Here is a 17,620-nt window from a genome sequence, read left to right on the forward strand (position 1 = left end):
TGAAGTGGGAAAATCTATAATTTCTCTGAAGAAGCACTGTCTGTGCTCTGGAGGTCAGAAATTTCCTAGACTCATGCCCTCTTTAGAGCAGATCCAGAAGTCTTTTAGAAATGAAATGTTGGACATGCCCATATGTCCTCTGAGCCTGTCCTTTCTGTCAGAAGTCATGCAGAGACCCAAATGTCAAAAAGGGACACCTTGTTTTGTTGATGCACAAGATTGTGGCATTCCAGTCTCTTTCTGAAAATACATTATTGGATTCTTTGCAGCCAAATTCTTAATAAAAGTTTGGTATTGCAGACTAATATTCCATGAAGAATTACCTAAAGCATGAGGAAATCATCCCTTTAGATCAGTGGATTTTTTGCTTTAATTTTTAAATTGACACATCATTGTACATATTTATAGGGTATAGGGTGATATTTTGATTAGATCCGTGTTTTATAGCATGTTATGTAAAGCTTCTGAGAAGAGTTAGGGAGCATCTTAGAAAGCAAAATGGAGTCTGTAAACAGACATGTAATGAATACTCAGCAAATATTCATGCACTCCCAGATATTTCAGAGACTTCCAGTTATGTTGGGATCACGTGGAAAGATCTAAGAGACTCTGAGGGGAAGTGCCATGAATCACTCTGGGGCTAAGGCAATAAAAAGCCCCTGCCTCATTCCAAGTTCTCTCCTTTTCCACTGCCAGTACTTTGAAGGTTACGTGCAATGTGTGTCATAGGTTAAGGCTAGAGGAGTTTATTCTGACTGACATTGAACTTTATGGGAGCAACCAACAAATTTTGGTTTGGTTGAGCCACTGAGAATTCAAGCTTAGTATCTTCTGGTTGCTGTTGCTGTTTACCAACACAGTGGGATTTCTACAGGGCTCAAGCGGGCAGAGAAATTCCATGTGAACCAGAATGTCTCCTGTTGGGCTTCTGTATAAATTGTGCTGATGAAAAATGTTAAGCAGATAAAAATGTTAGAAATTCATTGCTCCACACTGTATCGAAGGTATTTTTGTCTCAGTTGAAGCCATCCTAAAATTATATATTTAGTTCATACTATCTTCAATAGAATTGTTTTTACCGAGTTGCTTTTTGACGTTATACATGAGCCTTTTGTAGTTCACAACCGAATTCATACACAAATGTTACTGAGTCTATTGCCCACCATGTTAGAGAGGTTTATGAGAGCTCAATGCAGAAATGCCTCTGAAGCGGGAAAATCTGTCATTTCTCTGCAGAAACTATTGTAGTTTTAACAGAATGAATGATGGAAAATAATAATATAGAAAATCATATGAAGGAGTATGGAAGATGGGGCACTATTAAAGTGATTATTTGATGGCAACAAGGATGAAAATGTGTCATTGAAATTCTTTAGGTTTCACATAGAAATTGCACCTGTTTATCCCAGCAGACATATTGTTTAGAAGTTTTTAAGAAAAGAAATTTCTGAATCATGGTTTACATTGTTTTAGGTCATGGGAACTAGTAAACATGTTTCACTATGCAGACTATTAGTCAACATTTAGATCATGCGTTTCAATAAAGAATGTCAAATTGTGAGAGGAGAATGAATAAATCTAATTGTTACAGTCACTCAGCTGACATGCTGAAGTGCCTGGAAAATTTCTCACATGAATAATGGGTGAAGAGTCAAAGAATGATTCGTTTGGGGAAAAGAAGATCTGCCGGGTTTTGGAAAGGGTATGTGTATGCATTTAGTATTGTTTAGTGTGATAGCTCTATGGTCCTGACCTTCACATATTTATTGGGCTGTCATGTGTTAGGTGGAAACACAAAACTGTCATTATTTTGTAGGACAGAAAAGGCTGAATACTGACAATTTCATAGGTTCCACCTAATAGAATAGGAAACAGAGTTATCTCTGAATTGTTTATCTAAGGTAGAATTTGGGGAAGTACTTAGAATTTATAAAAATTAAATTTTAGACTAAAATATATCGATATATCTAGAGTTGTTCAAAAATGAAAATAGAGCTGAAATTTCAAGTGCTATAATGGAGTTCATATAAGAATTCCATGCTTTATATTTGAGGTTGGATATGTGCTTTTTCTTTATCCCTTTCATTTATATGGATCTAATCTTCTATAATGTTTAAAACATTTTGATAGAGATGTTCTTTGGTGTTCTTTTTTCTCTTGATTTAAAGATCTGCTTTACAACCAAACAGTAAGATTAAACAAAACAAAACAATGCCCATGGCTTCATGGTCACTCTACCCATTTAGAAAGGCCTCGTGCATGACCTATTATGGTCATCTGGAAATTCTTTGTAATTTTTTATCAAAGGGCTCTACATTTTCACTTTGTACTGGGCCCTGAGAATTATGCACCCAATCCTCAATCCATGGTCTTCTTAAATTCACATGCGGATTAGAATTATAAAGGTACATTAATTCTAGGCCATCAAAGGCTAGCTTATAACTTTCAAATTACATTTGGGAATTGTTCTTATATAACAGCATTTATTGCTCCAAAGATCATTATGTAATAACTACTAAATAATCTATATGAATGTACATTTGGGAAACCATGAAAACTTTCTCAAAGAGCTCTGCTGTTTTAAGTAACAACCATGAAATATTTCCAAAGGCATAAATTAAAATAATTACAACAGAAAATCTGACAGACAAAAAGAAAATCTATGACAACATACCAATGCAATTTATTGAAAATAGATACACATGAAACAAAGAATAAAGAACAGCAGGAAAATGTGCCACTATTGTGGTTACAGCTTCGAGGCAACACATTAAAATGCCAACCAGACACAGGTGGCAACAGATGTATCTACCACCAAAAAATAAAGTTAAATTAAATCAAGTGAAAAATTTCAAATGAAGTAACTGTTCAACGAAAATGAAAAAGAATAAAAATCACATCTGCTTACATGGCAATGAAACATGAAAGATTCTGCTAAAAGTTTATGTTGAAAATTAAGATGGAGGTGATCTATGCACACTCATCCAAAAATAGAAAACAATGAATTAGTGGACCAATGCCAATGTTAATTTTGAAAACCTGAAAAAGAAGAAAATTAAAATATGGTTGATAGGTTCTCTACAATATAGCAAGAAAACTCTGCCCAAATTCTAAAGGATACAAAGTCTACTCAATTTAATAACAAATGGCACGTTTCTTTTTCTTAAAAACATATGCATAATCTGTGAGTGCATTTTCTACTTTAGGGACCATTTGAATTAAAATCCTGAAGTTCTTATGAATGTTTTAGAAATATGTACAGTAAATGAATAAAGCCCATAGTTATTTAAGGATAACATTTAAAATTATTTACTAAATGTTTACTATTAAAATAATAGTACATGCCGTCCAGTCATAATCAAAAAAGCCAAGGTGATTATGGAGTATTGAGGCTGAAAAGAGCTAGATCTAAATCAACCTATTCTGGACTTCACTGTCAGTGAAAAGAATTGAGAGGAAAATTTTCAAAAAATACTTATACTTGTGAGATTGGTGATGAGAAACAATCTGTGAAATATTGCCATTTCTCTGGAGTAAAAATTTTAAATGATTGATTAGCACGATGTCCCTTTCTCTTCACACTCACATCTTTCTGATTTGCTCCTCACATCTCAGGCATGCTGAGGCTATAATGTCTTTCCATCTACCTTAGGTTTACTATTTTAAAATTGATTTTTGATGTTGTGAACATGAATTGTGTATTAATACAGGAGAACGGGGTGTGTATTTCTGAAAGTCCAGAGTTGTAGGGGCAAAGAAGAGATTTCTGGAGTCCCCTGCGTGCCTGCTTACAGAGGTTTCCTTCCTGATATTGTCAACTTCCAGAATTCTTGCTCTGGCTCCATTTTAAAGCCCTGACCACAGTTAAGTGTCTTTTCCTGACCCTCATTTATACTACCATGAAGCTCCTTTGTAACATGAAATGTGCAATGTGATCAATTGTTGGCTGTCCAGACAAACATATGTTAGGACTTTTCACTCTGGCTTCATGCTGAAACATCATTCACATTTAGTAAAGGAAGGGGCACTCTGTTAAACTCACCACATTCTTTACTTTCTGGAGTCATATAGAGATATTCCACTAAGTCCTTTTGCTTGATCCCATAGAGACCATCCTATGAAAATTGAATTAATATGAAAGCAGGTAGAGTGAATATTCATTTAAGTCATTTACAACAACATCCAATAGTGTCTCCAAGTGGAACAGATATTTAGAGACCAGTTTGGCAGGAGATGGGATGGGGAAAAAGAGTGGCTGATGCATGCTGAGAAGTAGTAGGAACAATCTAGTTTTCAAAATATTGTTCTTCTTGTTAAGAGTCTGTTTCTCAGGTTAAACACAGTCAAGTGATCACTCAGTCGAGTCTAATAATTCAGTAACTGAGAACAGATGGAGAATACATGGATATGTGTCTGTGTGTACACTCACATGCAAAATCAGTTGCCCTGACTTTATCTTACATCAATCTATTTATTGATTTTGATAGGAAGAGTATGTATTTTAGATACCTCAAGAATATCTCCTGAAATACTTCCATATTCTTGCCTTTTGAAGAATCTTTTTAAAGGAAGAAAAATAATTATTAGCAAAGAATCCACATTCCCAGTGGCTCCATTTTCATCTCCTTAATCCAGTGTTAAAATTCATGGCTTGGGAAAACTGGGATGTTTACAATGCCTTTTTATACCATTCATCTATACCATTAGTTTTAATAGCCTGTTCACTTGAACAATTTGTAAGTATGTGGTAAAAGAAACTAAACTAAAATAATAATGCATTATATTTGAAAACATCAGTATCCTGTACACAAAACTTCCATAAGTAGTTCTTCCTAGATTGAAACTAGAACAAATCCATTTCCAAAAAATCTATATTTTTCTGAAGACAAAAAAAAATGTTGCTACAGATAATTGCCATGGGCTGCAAATATTCTAATTCATCCAATATTTCTCTCTTGTTGCATGTTGTATAGATAAATATAATGCATCAATATTAGGATAGCATATATTTTATTAAATGTTAATGCAGAATTCTAAATTTTCTAGCATTCACAGAAAAGCAAGCTGCTGATAATAAGTAGTATTTAAAGAGAAATCTTATCTACTACAATGAATTGAGAAATCCAGGATATTAAGACCACAAAAATGATTGTTTAGATGATTTAATTATAGCACAACAGGCTTTTCTGCTGATAGTTATAATTATGTTTTAATAACCCAATCTCAACAAACATAACTAGAGTACAAATGATGAGCACAAAAATCCATCTCATTTGTAGCTCAGACTAGTATTTCAAATGGAATTTCTCTATTAGTAATTTAGTCTGATTTTTATAATTCGTTAGAATAAATCAATAACTGACTTAGAAATCACTTCTATGATTTTAAGTATTTTCCCACAGAAACATTAACAATACCACAAGCATTAAAATGTTGAGAAATGTTTGTATATGATGATGTCAGTGGATGTTCCTTTCCTCAGCTAATAAATTCTAGTATAAAGTTTTCAGATCTGTACACAAAAATGGATCATAAAAATATAATCATGGTAGAAACTATGTAGCAATTTTATGAATGTGGAGAAAGAGTTCAAATAGTACTTTTCTACTGTACTGTGTCCATGCAAAGCTTCATTCAAACAAACAAAAACAATACTGAATTCATTATGTTACAATCTTTCAGGACACTGCATTTGTTCACACTCTCCCCTATCTCCATCTCTAAGGGACAGATATAATTCCCCACTCCTTGACTTTGATCCTTGCTGTGTGACTTTGCTTAAGCCAAAGGGGTATCTTAGAGGATTTAAGGCAACAGAAGCCTGGCATGTTTTTGCACAGGCAGGTTGCACTCCCGACTTTCGCCATAACAATAACATGCTTCAAGTACCCAGGAGGGCTGAGGAGGATAACAAATACATGGAACAGATCTGGACACCAGCTGCAGCTTCAAGCCAATGCTAGCCAAGCCCAGCCTAGATCAACTGAACTGTGTCTGACCAGAGGTGCACGAACAAGAAAGGCAACGCCGTGGACCTGGGCCAGATGGGCAGCTTCTACATCGGCCTGGGTTCCCGCCTCCACTGCAACATCTTCTCCTACGACTACTCCGGCTACGGTGCCAGTTCCGGCAGGCCCTCCTAGACCAACCTCTACGCCGACATGGACGCCGCCTGGCAGGCCCTGCGCACCGGGTGAGGGCGGCCCTGGGGGGAGCTCAGCCTGGGCACACCCGAGAGGGGACCAGATCGGCGGCCGAGGGGAGGGCCGGGCTTCCCCGGGAGGAAGGTGGGCGGCCCTGCAGGAGGGGAGCCACAGTGGACGCATGCGGCCAGAGAGCCGGACAGGTGAGCTCAGGCGTGCGGGTGCAGCCTCCACACGGCTAAGGTGTGGCCAGGAGGTCCCCCCACACCCTGGCCTGTGGAGCCAGGCTCCCTGGGATCCCCTGGCCTGAGGACAGGAAGGGGCTGAGCTTGTCACAGGGGCGTGGACACCACGCGGCTGGAGGGGGTGGGTGGTGTCGGGGGGTCTGTGCACGTGTGGCTGGGAGCCCACGGGCCGAGGCAGCACTTGGGGCCAGGTGAGGCGAGGCTGCTGCATCGAGGTCCCGAGGCCTGGCCCATGAGGCCCTGTGGCTGTGGAGATCGGCCATCCCGGGGCAGGGCCTGCAGGTTCAGGTGCAGACCCCCAGCACACACCCGAGGTCTGGGCCAGCCTCGATTCCAGATCCAGCCCTCCTAAGCATCCAGGTCCCCAGCCCTGCGCTTGCTTGGGCCCTTCTCTCGTGTTTGAGCACCGCCCGGGCCAGTGCTGCTCTGGACCAGAAGACCCGCGTGGGCCTCTGGAGGCCTTTCTTGCTCGCCACCCACTGGGGCTGTCTCCTCCTGGCCCTGCCCTGCTCAGCCCAGCCCAGTGGTCTGACCCGCTCCTGCAGGGGCCAGGCGCAGCTCTGAGAAGTCAGAGACCCTGGGGAGGTAGGGTCCTCATTGCCTTGGCGATATCCCAGGCAGTCCCTGCTGTGGGCCTGGAGCTGGGTCCCCTGCACCACCCTGGCTCTGGGGGGCTCCCGGCAGTGTGGGGCGCTGAAACCAAGCACCACTTCATGCAGCTTCCTCGGCCCCCTTCTGTCTCTACTTCCCGGGGCACCGGCAGAGTCACATCCACCATGGCCAGCTCTGAGCTCTGTCTGCTCGGCCTTCTGTCCTGCTGCCGCTTTGTCCTGCAGGAACCTCGGCCCAGAGCCGTGATGGGGAGGCCAGATCGCACTCAGGGCCTCCACTGAGGATGTGTCTTGTTTGATTGTCTGAGTGGTGACAACCAGGTGGCAGCTGGGGCTCCTGCCTGGAGCAGGTGACAGGGCTGGGCTGGCTCAGCACACTACTGGCCTTGGCTGCCAGGGAGCAGGCCAGGGAGGCTGAGGCAGAGCTGGGACCACAGGCACAAGCCAGGCAGCATCCTTTGGGCCATGGGTGAGCAGTGAGCTGTGGAGTGCTGCCAGGAGGCTGGGATTCCAGGCCAAGGAGGGGGACAGCCCTGCTGGTGGAGTCCGAATGCCAGGCAGACGGGACGCACACCTGCCCATGCTCCTGCCTCGCAGGAGGGCATCTGCCTAGGATCAGAGCCTGGAGCGTGTGGGAGAGTTCTTGGGGTCGCGGCATCGACTGGGTGGCAGGTGGGTCCCGCGTGGTTGGGACTGGGCACGAAGAGGCCTTGGGACTGGTGCTGGATCAGCTGGGCCAGGGGCCGCACACCAGTGACCTGGGGGTGGGGGTGGCCCTGGGTGGGAGCTGGTGGTGCTGAGGTGGCCGAGGACTTGTCCACTCCCAAGAGAAGGCGCTGGTGGGAGGAAGTGCTGCCCCCGCAGCCGCCACTCTCGATGCTGACCTGGGTTGGGCTGGCACCTCATTGGGCATGGGACTCCGAGAGTCCAAAATTGGGTGGAGACATCTGGGGACACAGCTGCCTGAATTCCTCATGGCCAAGGGGGTGGGCAAGGGCTGCAGGGAGGAAGAGTGTACCCTGCCCCGGCCAGTGTACCAGGAACGGCTTTCTAACCTGGGCAGGAAGGCGTGAAGCATTCAGGATGTGGGGGGGCACACAGTTCCCAGTGTGCGCCCAGGAGTGACCAGGAGAAGGAGAGGCGCCAGGGCTTCCCCTACCCTAGCCCGAGGGGGACTCCCTAGCCAGCATCCAGCAGATCCTGGCTAGGAAACACCAGTGAACCATAGCGCCAGGGAACAGGACCAGGCCGCCGGCTCCGCCCACCGCTGCGGTGTTGGGGGACTGGGGGTGGCCCTTTGGACTGGTGTGGAGCCTGGGACTGACCCACTGACTTGGCTGAGCAGGGAGACTGGAGAGTCGCATCCGGAGCTGGGCCCGGGGACGCCCGCTGGCGGGAGGGATGCGCGCGAGTCGGAGGCCGCGGCTGACCCTGCTCCGGTGCCGCCAGGTACCGCATCAGCCCGGACAGCATCATCCTGTACCGGCAGAGCATCGGCACAGCGCCCACGGTGGACCTGGCCTCGCGCTACGAGTCCGCCGCGGTGGTGCTGCACTCGCCGCTCACCTTGGACCTGAGCGTCGCCTTCCTGACACCAAGAAGACCTACTGCTTCGACGCCTTCCCCAAGTGGGCAGGCTGGGGCGGGGACAGGGGCGGTGACGGGGATGGGGTCGGGGACGGGGGCGGCGCCCGGGCCGGGCGAGGTCTCACCCGCCCCACGCCCCTCCCGCAGAATCCAGAAGGTGTCCAAGATCACGTCGCCCGTGCTCATCATCCACGGCACGAAAGACGAGGTGATCGACTTCTCGCACGGGCTGGCGCTCTACCAGCGCTGCCCCAAGGCGGTGGAGCCGCTGTGGGTGGAGAGCGCCAGGCACAAAGACATCCAGCTCTACAGCCAGTACCCGGAGCGCCTGCGCCGCTTCATCTCCCAGGAGCTGCCAAGCAGAGCGCCTAGCGGCCGCCGGGGCCCCAACCGACCGGACCTCAGCAATGAGGCGGCCCCCGGACCTCATCCCGCACCGGCCTCCCAGGGGCTGCATGTGGACCCCCGGGGGGCCCGGGGGATCCCGCCCCGACCCAGGGGCCGTGAAGGATGTACAGGCAACAGAGCTACGCACTCCTTTCCTTTCGGAAGTAAGAAGAAAAATCGTGAAAACGGAAATTAAAGATTTAAATTTTTTTAAAAAAACACAATGTTTATTAATATACCCCAAAGTTTTTTTTTTTTTTTTTGAGACGGAGTCTCACTCTGTCGCCCAGGCTGGAGTGCAGTGGCGCGATCTCAGCTTACTGCAGCCTCCGTCTCCCAGGTTCAAGCGATTCTCCTGTCTCAGCCTCCCGAGTAGCTGGGACTACGGGCGCGTGCCACCGTGCCCGGCTAATGTTTTGTATTTTTAGTAGTTACGGGGTTGCACCGTGTTAGCCAGGATGGTCTCCATTTCCCAACCTCGTGATCCGCCCGCCTCGGCCTCCCAAAGTGCCGGGATTACAGGCGTGAGCCCACCGTGCCCGGCCGTTTTGCACAGATTTTTTAATGCAAAATCATGGTGGCAATGGGTAATGGCTACCAAGGTGCCCTCGTTCAACAATCCTCTTATTCAGTCATCACATCTACTATGTGTAAGCCATAATATCTTCTAAAATGAATTATAACTATATTCTAATTGTTATTTCACTAAGTAATCTCTGCTAGTTTAGTCTCTATTTCATCTCAACGGAATGCCTTCTGAGTTCCCATAATTGTGACTAATTCTCTGAGACGACATCAGAAATATCACTATAAACTATGAAACCTACAAAGGGGATTCCTCTTTTTCCTTTTTATTATAAAGATGCTTTTTTGTTTGTTTTCTGCAAGCAAGCATGGTCTTAATCAATTTTGTATGCCCATACCTAGGAGAGCCCCTGATTCATAATAAGACCTCAATAAGATTTGTTGAATAAAGTGCAAATATGATTTTCAGCTTTCCCTCACCACTTTCTTCAAAACAGACTAGTTCATAACTGAAATAGGCATTGTTTCTAGAAAACAGTCACTCCAACTGATCCCCTCGTTTAATCATTTTTGTACTGCCTGAATCTATCATAATACCTGGCACATAGTGGGTAAGTAATCAATATTTGTTCACTGAACTAATGGATGAGTGAATGAAACAATACAGGCATTTTAAAATTATAATTCAAGATTGAAAGCATATTACTTGTCATTTGAGTGATTTTAAACAGTTAAGTATATGATAATTAGGAAGATTTACTTTCCTGCTTCATTTAAATTTTAAATATAGTGATCAAGGTAATTACGATTTTCATTCATTTATTCAATAAATGTATATTTAATATTTTTTATCTCACATGATAGATTGATACTGGTCAAAGACATTACAATGGTATTATACATAAAGATTTGTTTTAAATTTATAATATCTTGAAATTTTTCTCTTGTTAATCCACAAAGTATATTTATAGGTTGGGAAATAAACTTTTTAAAATGTTAGATAATGATATTTTTATTTTCTATTTTATCTTATTATTATTATTTTTGACACAAGATCTCACTATGTCACCCACGCTGGAATGCAGTGACATAATCATGGCTCACCACAACCTCAACCTCCCAGGCCCAGGTGATCCTCCTACTTCAGCCTCCTGAGTTGCTAGGACGACAGGTGCCTGCCACCTTGCCCGGCTAACTTTTTAATTTTTTTTTTTTTTGGTAGAGATGAGTTTTCACCATGTTGCCCAGGCTGGTCTTGAACTCCGGGGCTCAAGCAAAATGCCAGCCTTGGCCTCCCAAAGTGTTAGGATTACAGGCATGAGTCACCACTATGGGGCAGATAATGATAGTTTTTCAAGAATCGGTAAAACATTGTCCTTCAATGAATTAGTGCAGAAGCATGAAAAAAATCTATTATGAGCAAATCTGTGAAACAGACATTGAAGTTAGTATTCTAATAAGGCTTTGTGCTTTTTGATGACATAAAATAATTTTGCTATGACAATACAGTTACTTAAATGAGAAGTATGAATAACTTGCTTTGATATGTTTGTGGTATGTTTCACTTATTTTTTAAGAAGGGAAATTATTAAATTGAAACTATATATGTAAAGAGTGCATATCAAGTATTTTAAAAGCCTGAAGAATTAGGTCTTCATTTCAAGAATTATTAAGTGTCTTAAGAACATATTTATTTTCTAGAAATATTGAGCCTCTTCTTGTGTAATGTGATTCTTTTAAAAATTTTGAAAGGACTTTCTTATTACATTAAAAATGAATGTATACAGTAAGAAGTTACTAGGATAGAGTGAATTTAGCAGCTATCTTGCTTTGTTATATGTCTTATAAATTAAAACTATATTTTCATAATTAAAAGCCAAGCTCATTTGCTTTCATAAGACCAAGAGAAAAGGAGTATTAAATGAAGTTAAATTAGATTTTACCATCTTCTTAATAAATTTCAGGCCTGGTTTGATAATATATTCCCAGATACATAATTTAAAAATGATCCTTTGGCCGGGCACAGTGACTCACGCCTGTAATCCCAGCACTTTGGGAGGCCGAGGCGGGCAGATCACGAGGTCAGGAGATCGAGACCATCCTGGTTAACATGGTGAAACCCCATCTCTATTAAAAATACAAAAAATTATCTGGGCGTGGTGGTGGACGCCCATAGTCCTAGCTACTAGGGAGGCTGAGGCAGGAGAATGGCATGAACCCAGGAGGCAGAGCTTGCAGTGAGCCAAGATCACGCCACTGCACTCCAGCCTGGGCGACAGAGCGAGACTCTGTCCCAAAAATAAATAAATAAATATGAATTTAGTGACAACTGGTTATAGTTTGGAACCTCATTTGTGAAATAAACCGTATTTCAAAATATTTTAAGCAGGAATACATTTAAGTTTTAGCCTATAAATTACCAGAATTTGTCCTAGTCACCTAAATAAAAAATATAAAAGTTCTACATTTTAACCTCCTTTCAACACTTTATAACCAGAAAACCCAGCAGATAAACAGCTCAAGTCTTACTGGGAAATGATAACATATAAGATCAGCAGCATCCGCATAAATAAATTTTTATCCAACACAAAACAATTACATACGCTTTAATCAAAAAGAAATTACCAATGGCCAACCCCAATCCCATTACTTTCAAAAAAAAGTCCTCAAACATTCCTTTCCAGTTGAATGTACACTGATTGAAATGGTTGTTTTATGCAGACAATTGATTTTTTTAAATGAAATGTCTAATAGGGAAGTCAGTGCAGTACACTACCCATTCCAGACAGCAGCCTTCCATTGAATTTACTCAGACAAACTAATTGCTGAATTAGTTGACCATGGAAAGTTATTGAGGGCATATCCAGCACTTTCTTCTGAACCAAAACTAAATCTGTTTTGGTCACTACTGCATTGCTATTCAAAATCAAGAACTGTTCGTCTCTCTGGAATATAGTATAAGCCTGGGGAGGTGACAATGTTATGTAATGGAGTTGTGGGGAAAGGAGTGAGTGTTGTGGCATTTCCCCGACCAAGGGAAAGAGTCTGTATTAGTTCATAGAATCAGCTGACATGCTATGCTCAAAGAATTCACAATTAGCAATTGACCAATCAATTTTGATTAACTCATTCTGTATGACTATCATAGACTATTAAAAATAGGAAAGCGTGTTTCTAAAATGTGTTTCATAACAAGCGATTTAATGATAAAAGCTTCGACAACTTTCAGAATTCAAAAATTCCGAGATACTAATATCTTTAAAAACTCCTGTCATTGTGTGTGTGTGTGTGTGTAAACACTACCTGTGTAATCATCTATTGAGATTTAAATTAGAATATTTTCTCAATGTATCACAGTTCTAAAGTTACTATTTATTATATTGGTATCCTAGGAACAGAGTGAAAAAAGGCAAAGAGGTAATTTACCACAGTCTTTTTCTACTAAAATCAGAGTGTCTCTCATCTCTGCCTGAATCCACTACATTGTGATTACTGAAATACGTATTATAGAATATCTACTTATTTTGTGGATTTAGGCAATGATTATGATTATTGCTTTTCTCACATCTAAAAATCAAATTTATATTATACATGAAGACATTTTGTAAAGAAGTTTTGGTCTCTATAAAAATGAATACTTAATAGAAATGTAATATTATTTTATGTTATTTGAATTGTTAAGTTTAAGAAAATAAAATGTTTTTTAAATCTATTACTTTTAACAACACTGTAACATTTATTGGTTTTGGAATAAAATAAATCCAGAAAATTGCTGTGATATTACTTTTTATGTTTCTTATTGAAAGTAGGTCAATTAATTTCTAAGCAATGGGGCATTACAATTGTCAACTAACAGTGCTCAAGCAGTTAGGATTTTAACTGCTGACATTTTCTTTGAAAAATGATAGATGTCATTTAGTGTTTAAAGATAAATTGCTGCATAACTGTGACTTTTTTGCTGATAACTTTGCCATAAGCAAACATAACATGACCAAGAAGTTTCAAAGTAAGTTTGCTAGGTGAGCAAATCTAAATTAAAAAGGCTCTCATATTTCCTCAATCAGATATACTAAGACCAACCAAATGTTGTTTTCAATCTATAGTACGAAAGGGCAATTGAGTCTGACTCAAACATCTGAAAAAGTTAATGTTAACACTTAGGAATATGTCTCCCTGTAGGAAAATTTTCACTGGCCATGGGCTATACCACATTTATCGCAGGTGATTTTCAAAGGGACAAATATTGCCCATTTCAGAAATAGGTCTGGAATGCAGGAAACTGCCAGAAAGTAACTGTGAGAGTTTGCACAATGGCTGACCTGGAGGAAGATGTCAGAGTCACAGATGGAAAAGGGAGGTGCATGACTCCCCTCTGTTGCCAAGATTCCCAGTCTCAATTCAGAAGGATTTGCAGAGGGGGTGAAGGAACATTGAAGTTTCTGAGATATTCCTTAAGGACCAAGCTATAATCCAGTTATCTATTTACATCAGATCTCAGCTTTTTTTTTTTTTTGAGGAGGGTGTGGGAGGGGATGTGTGCAGAACATACATATAGGGCTTGCCCTAAATGATGAAATAAAATTGTATATGCTATGACCTCTCTAGGAAGCCTCTAAACTTTTCTTATAAATTGTCTTCTAACTAAAATATTTCTTTTGGGCATCCTTGGAGTACTCCCAGGTGACACACAGCTCAGGCTAACATTTCTACAGGACTGCTACCTTGATCTCTAGAGAGTCCAGTGATGTTCCATACCAATATGTCTCAGGGTCTCTGCCGACCTTCCACCCATACCCTTAACACGCAGAGAAAGCTGACAGTTTCTGTTAGCTATAATTTTCCTTGAGAAAAACATGGCAATATGTATCAAAATACAATTATTAGTTTCAATATGTAGAACGTATTACAAGAAAAAACAGATGCCAAAAACATTTTATGTCTACTGATATTCCTATTAGTCTTTATTATCATGAAAAACTGGTCACAACCTAAATATCCAACTTTAGGTGACTGGGTGGAGTAAGACTGTAATCTTTCATATGATAGAATAATATGCCAGCACTAACAACCAGATAGCAGACTATTTAATGCCATGGTGAAGTATTTGTTTTGTGTGGTCAGGTGAGCAGTTCAGATCATAAAATCAAATGTGCCCTATGATCTTATTTTTTAAGTAAAGTATTGATGTATTTATATGTATAATTAAGTATAGAGAAAAGCCTAAATGGCTTCTCTTATAAGTCTTCTCATTGTTTTATAAATGGTATGAATATTTATTTTTCACTTTTTCCATCGTATTTCCTAGAATAATAAAATTCAATTCCCTCTGATGAGCATTCATTATTCTTTTTTTTTTTTTGAGACAGAGTCTTACTCTGTCTCCTGGTGATAGAATGCAGTAGCCTGATCTGGGCTCACCGCAGCCACCGCCACCTGGGTCATTATTCTTACAGTAAGAAAAAATGAATGTTACTAAGTATCTTCTTTGTCCTAGATCAACTAAGTATATACAAGGTGCCAAATACATTTAATAAAATGTTTTATGCACTCATAGGTTTTTGCAGTACAATTTTTTTTGTATGATTCCCTTGTCTTATCTCCACCAATAGTTTTGGTGTGAATTTATACTCTAAAGGAAAGGTGACAACCTTATACAATCTCAGGGCTTAAATACTATCCATGTGCTGATGCTTACAAACATACACCTCCAGTTGTGTGGTCTCTCTGAGTTCTGCACATCCCTCTTGGGTATCTAATAAGCATCTCACAGTTAACAAAACCACTGATTTCTAATCGATCTCAGGGACCCTCGGCCAGGCCTGCTCCTCTCTCAGAGTTCCTTTTCTCACTTAGTGACACTATCATCCCACCAAACCTCGCTATCATCTTTCTTCTGTCTCCCAAATTTCCAATCCATTAACAAATCCCAATAACCCCGCTTCCAATATTTGTGTAAATCTATGCACTTCTCAGCTTCTCCACTCTTATTATTCTAGTTCCAATTATGTGGTCTTCTGTCTGTATTACTTTCTTTTTTCCATTCTTGTATGCAGGGTCCAGTTTTCATAGTGAAGTCCTCATAAAACATAGATTAAATTTTGTCAACTTCTCTTACAGTTTTTTATTTATTTGTTAAATTTGTGATGTATTTTTATTTATTTATTTATTTTGAGAAGGGGTCTTGCTCTGTCATCCAGGCTGGAGTGCAGTGGCGCGATCTTGGCTCACTGCAAGCTCCGACTCCTGGGTTCAAGCGATTCTCCTGCCTCAGCCTGCTCAGTAGCTGGGATTACAGGCATGTTCCACCATGCTGGGCTAATTTTTGTATTTTTAGTAGAGACGGGGTTTCACCATGTTGGCCAGGCTGGTCTCAAACTCCTGACTTAAGGTGATCCACCCGCCTCAGCCTCCCAAAGTGTTGAGATTCCAGGCATGAGCCACTGCACCCAGCTAGTTTCTGCTTACAGTTTTAAAATGACTTCTTAGTCTATTTAGGAGAAAATATAAACTCTTTACCGGAGCCTACCGGACTCCCCAGAACATGATGTATATTTATCTCCTCCCTTTAACTCACTCTGTTTTAGTCGCCTGGCCTTCTGTTCTCTGAGTAAAATAAACTTATTCCTGCCACAGGGCCTTTACACCTACTTTGCCTTCTGCCCCAGACACAGTTCTCACAGGGTTTCCCATGACTCATTTTTTCTCCTTGTTCAGTATCAACCCAAACATTTCCCCCTGAGTGGCCTTCACCAGCGCATTCTTCTTAAATATCTTTCCTTACCTCTCTCTTTGGTTTTGTGTATAACAGGTATCAGCTACAACACTGGTTTTATTTGTTTGTTTACTTTTTTCTTACAATGGAAAGCCCATGAGAGCAGGGTTGTGTCTGCTTTATTCACAACTTTAACCTCAGTGCCTGTGCAGAACCAGGACCATACTGGAAACTCAGTGAGCATTTGTTGAGTATTTTGAATGAATTAATTCTTAAAACATTAAAAAGTGCCATTTTCCAAGTAAAAATCTTTATCTACTTCCTTAAGGACTCTAACTGCAGACAATTCAAGGTAGAAATGAGGTTCCGATCAATGGCAGGCCGAGAAAGGCATGTTTGGGTGAGTGTATGCAGGCAATTTTTGCTATTGTGGCTGATTTACTTCCAGACACTTTAATACAGGTATGTCCCTATTGTGAGACACGGCATTTTTCATAGTAGAAAGGTGGAAGCCAACTTAATATTATAATAAAAAATAAAGTAAATTTTATACAAACACTAAGAAGTGATCATCTAAATCTACAGTTTAGAATCTGAAACTTATTCCTATGTTGATATCTTCCATGGCCCTACACCTAAATTAATAAATTCTGACTTACAGAAGTCTATTTTCTGAATCCTTTCATAGCTGACATTGTGGTGGGTGCTGTTAGCCATCCCTTGATACTGACAGTACAATGGCCATCCCTGCCAGGGCACGCGTACATTATCAGTAGTCAAAAGTTTGGTAAAGTAGGCCGGGCGCCATGGCTCATGCCTGTAATCAGCATTTTGGGGAGACCGAGGCAGGTGGATCACCTGAGGTCTGGAGTTCAAGACCAGCCTGAGCAACATGGAGAAACCCTGTCTCTACTAAAAATACAACAAAAATTAGCCAGGCCATGGTGGCGTATGCCTGTAATCCCAGCTACTCTGGAGGCTGAGGCAGGAGAATCGCCTGAATCCAGGAGGTGGAGGTTGCAGTGAGCCAAGATCGCGCCATTGCACTCCAGCCTGGGCAACAAGAGTGAAACTCCATCTCAAAAAAAACCACTTCTCTTCATCTCCAGGAGAGCAGTTCATGAAAGAGCATATTCTTAGACATTAAAGGTGAATGTTTCAGTGACACCTGTGCAAGATAGGACTTTCTGCTGTCCTCTATAAAAATCTAAATTTCTATCATATAATTCTAGCAGAACTTAAAAGGATAGGCCTCAAAGGTAGCATTGCATTTGATATTCTCTTGCAACCCCAGAATGAAACTTAAGCATGAATAATTGGAGATCTGCACACTCCTATAAAGAATAAAGAATGGGACTCAAGTTTACACAGAAGTTAAAAAAGAAAGGCAGGATGACTTCCCTCTGCCAC

At 41.5% G+C, this 17,620-nt stretch overlaps 1 pseudogene; it reads left to right on the forward strand.

Annotated features, from left to right (window-relative positions):
• The first annotated feature begins 1,639 nt into the window (after nucleotides 1–1,639).
• On the forward strand, nucleotides 1,640–9,169 carry LOC134738331 (alpha/beta hydrolase domain-containing protein 17A-like; annotated as a pseudogene).
• Nucleotides 9,170–17,620: the final 8,451 nt, after the last annotated feature.

The sequence above is a fragment of the Pongo pygmaeus genome, chromosome 16, assembly GCF_028885625.2.
Source record: "Pongo pygmaeus isolate AG05252 chromosome 16, NHGRI_mPonPyg2-v2.0_pri, whole genome shotgun sequence".
Taxonomy (NCBI): Eukaryota; Metazoa; Chordata; class Mammalia; order Primates; family Hominidae; genus Pongo; species Pongo pygmaeus.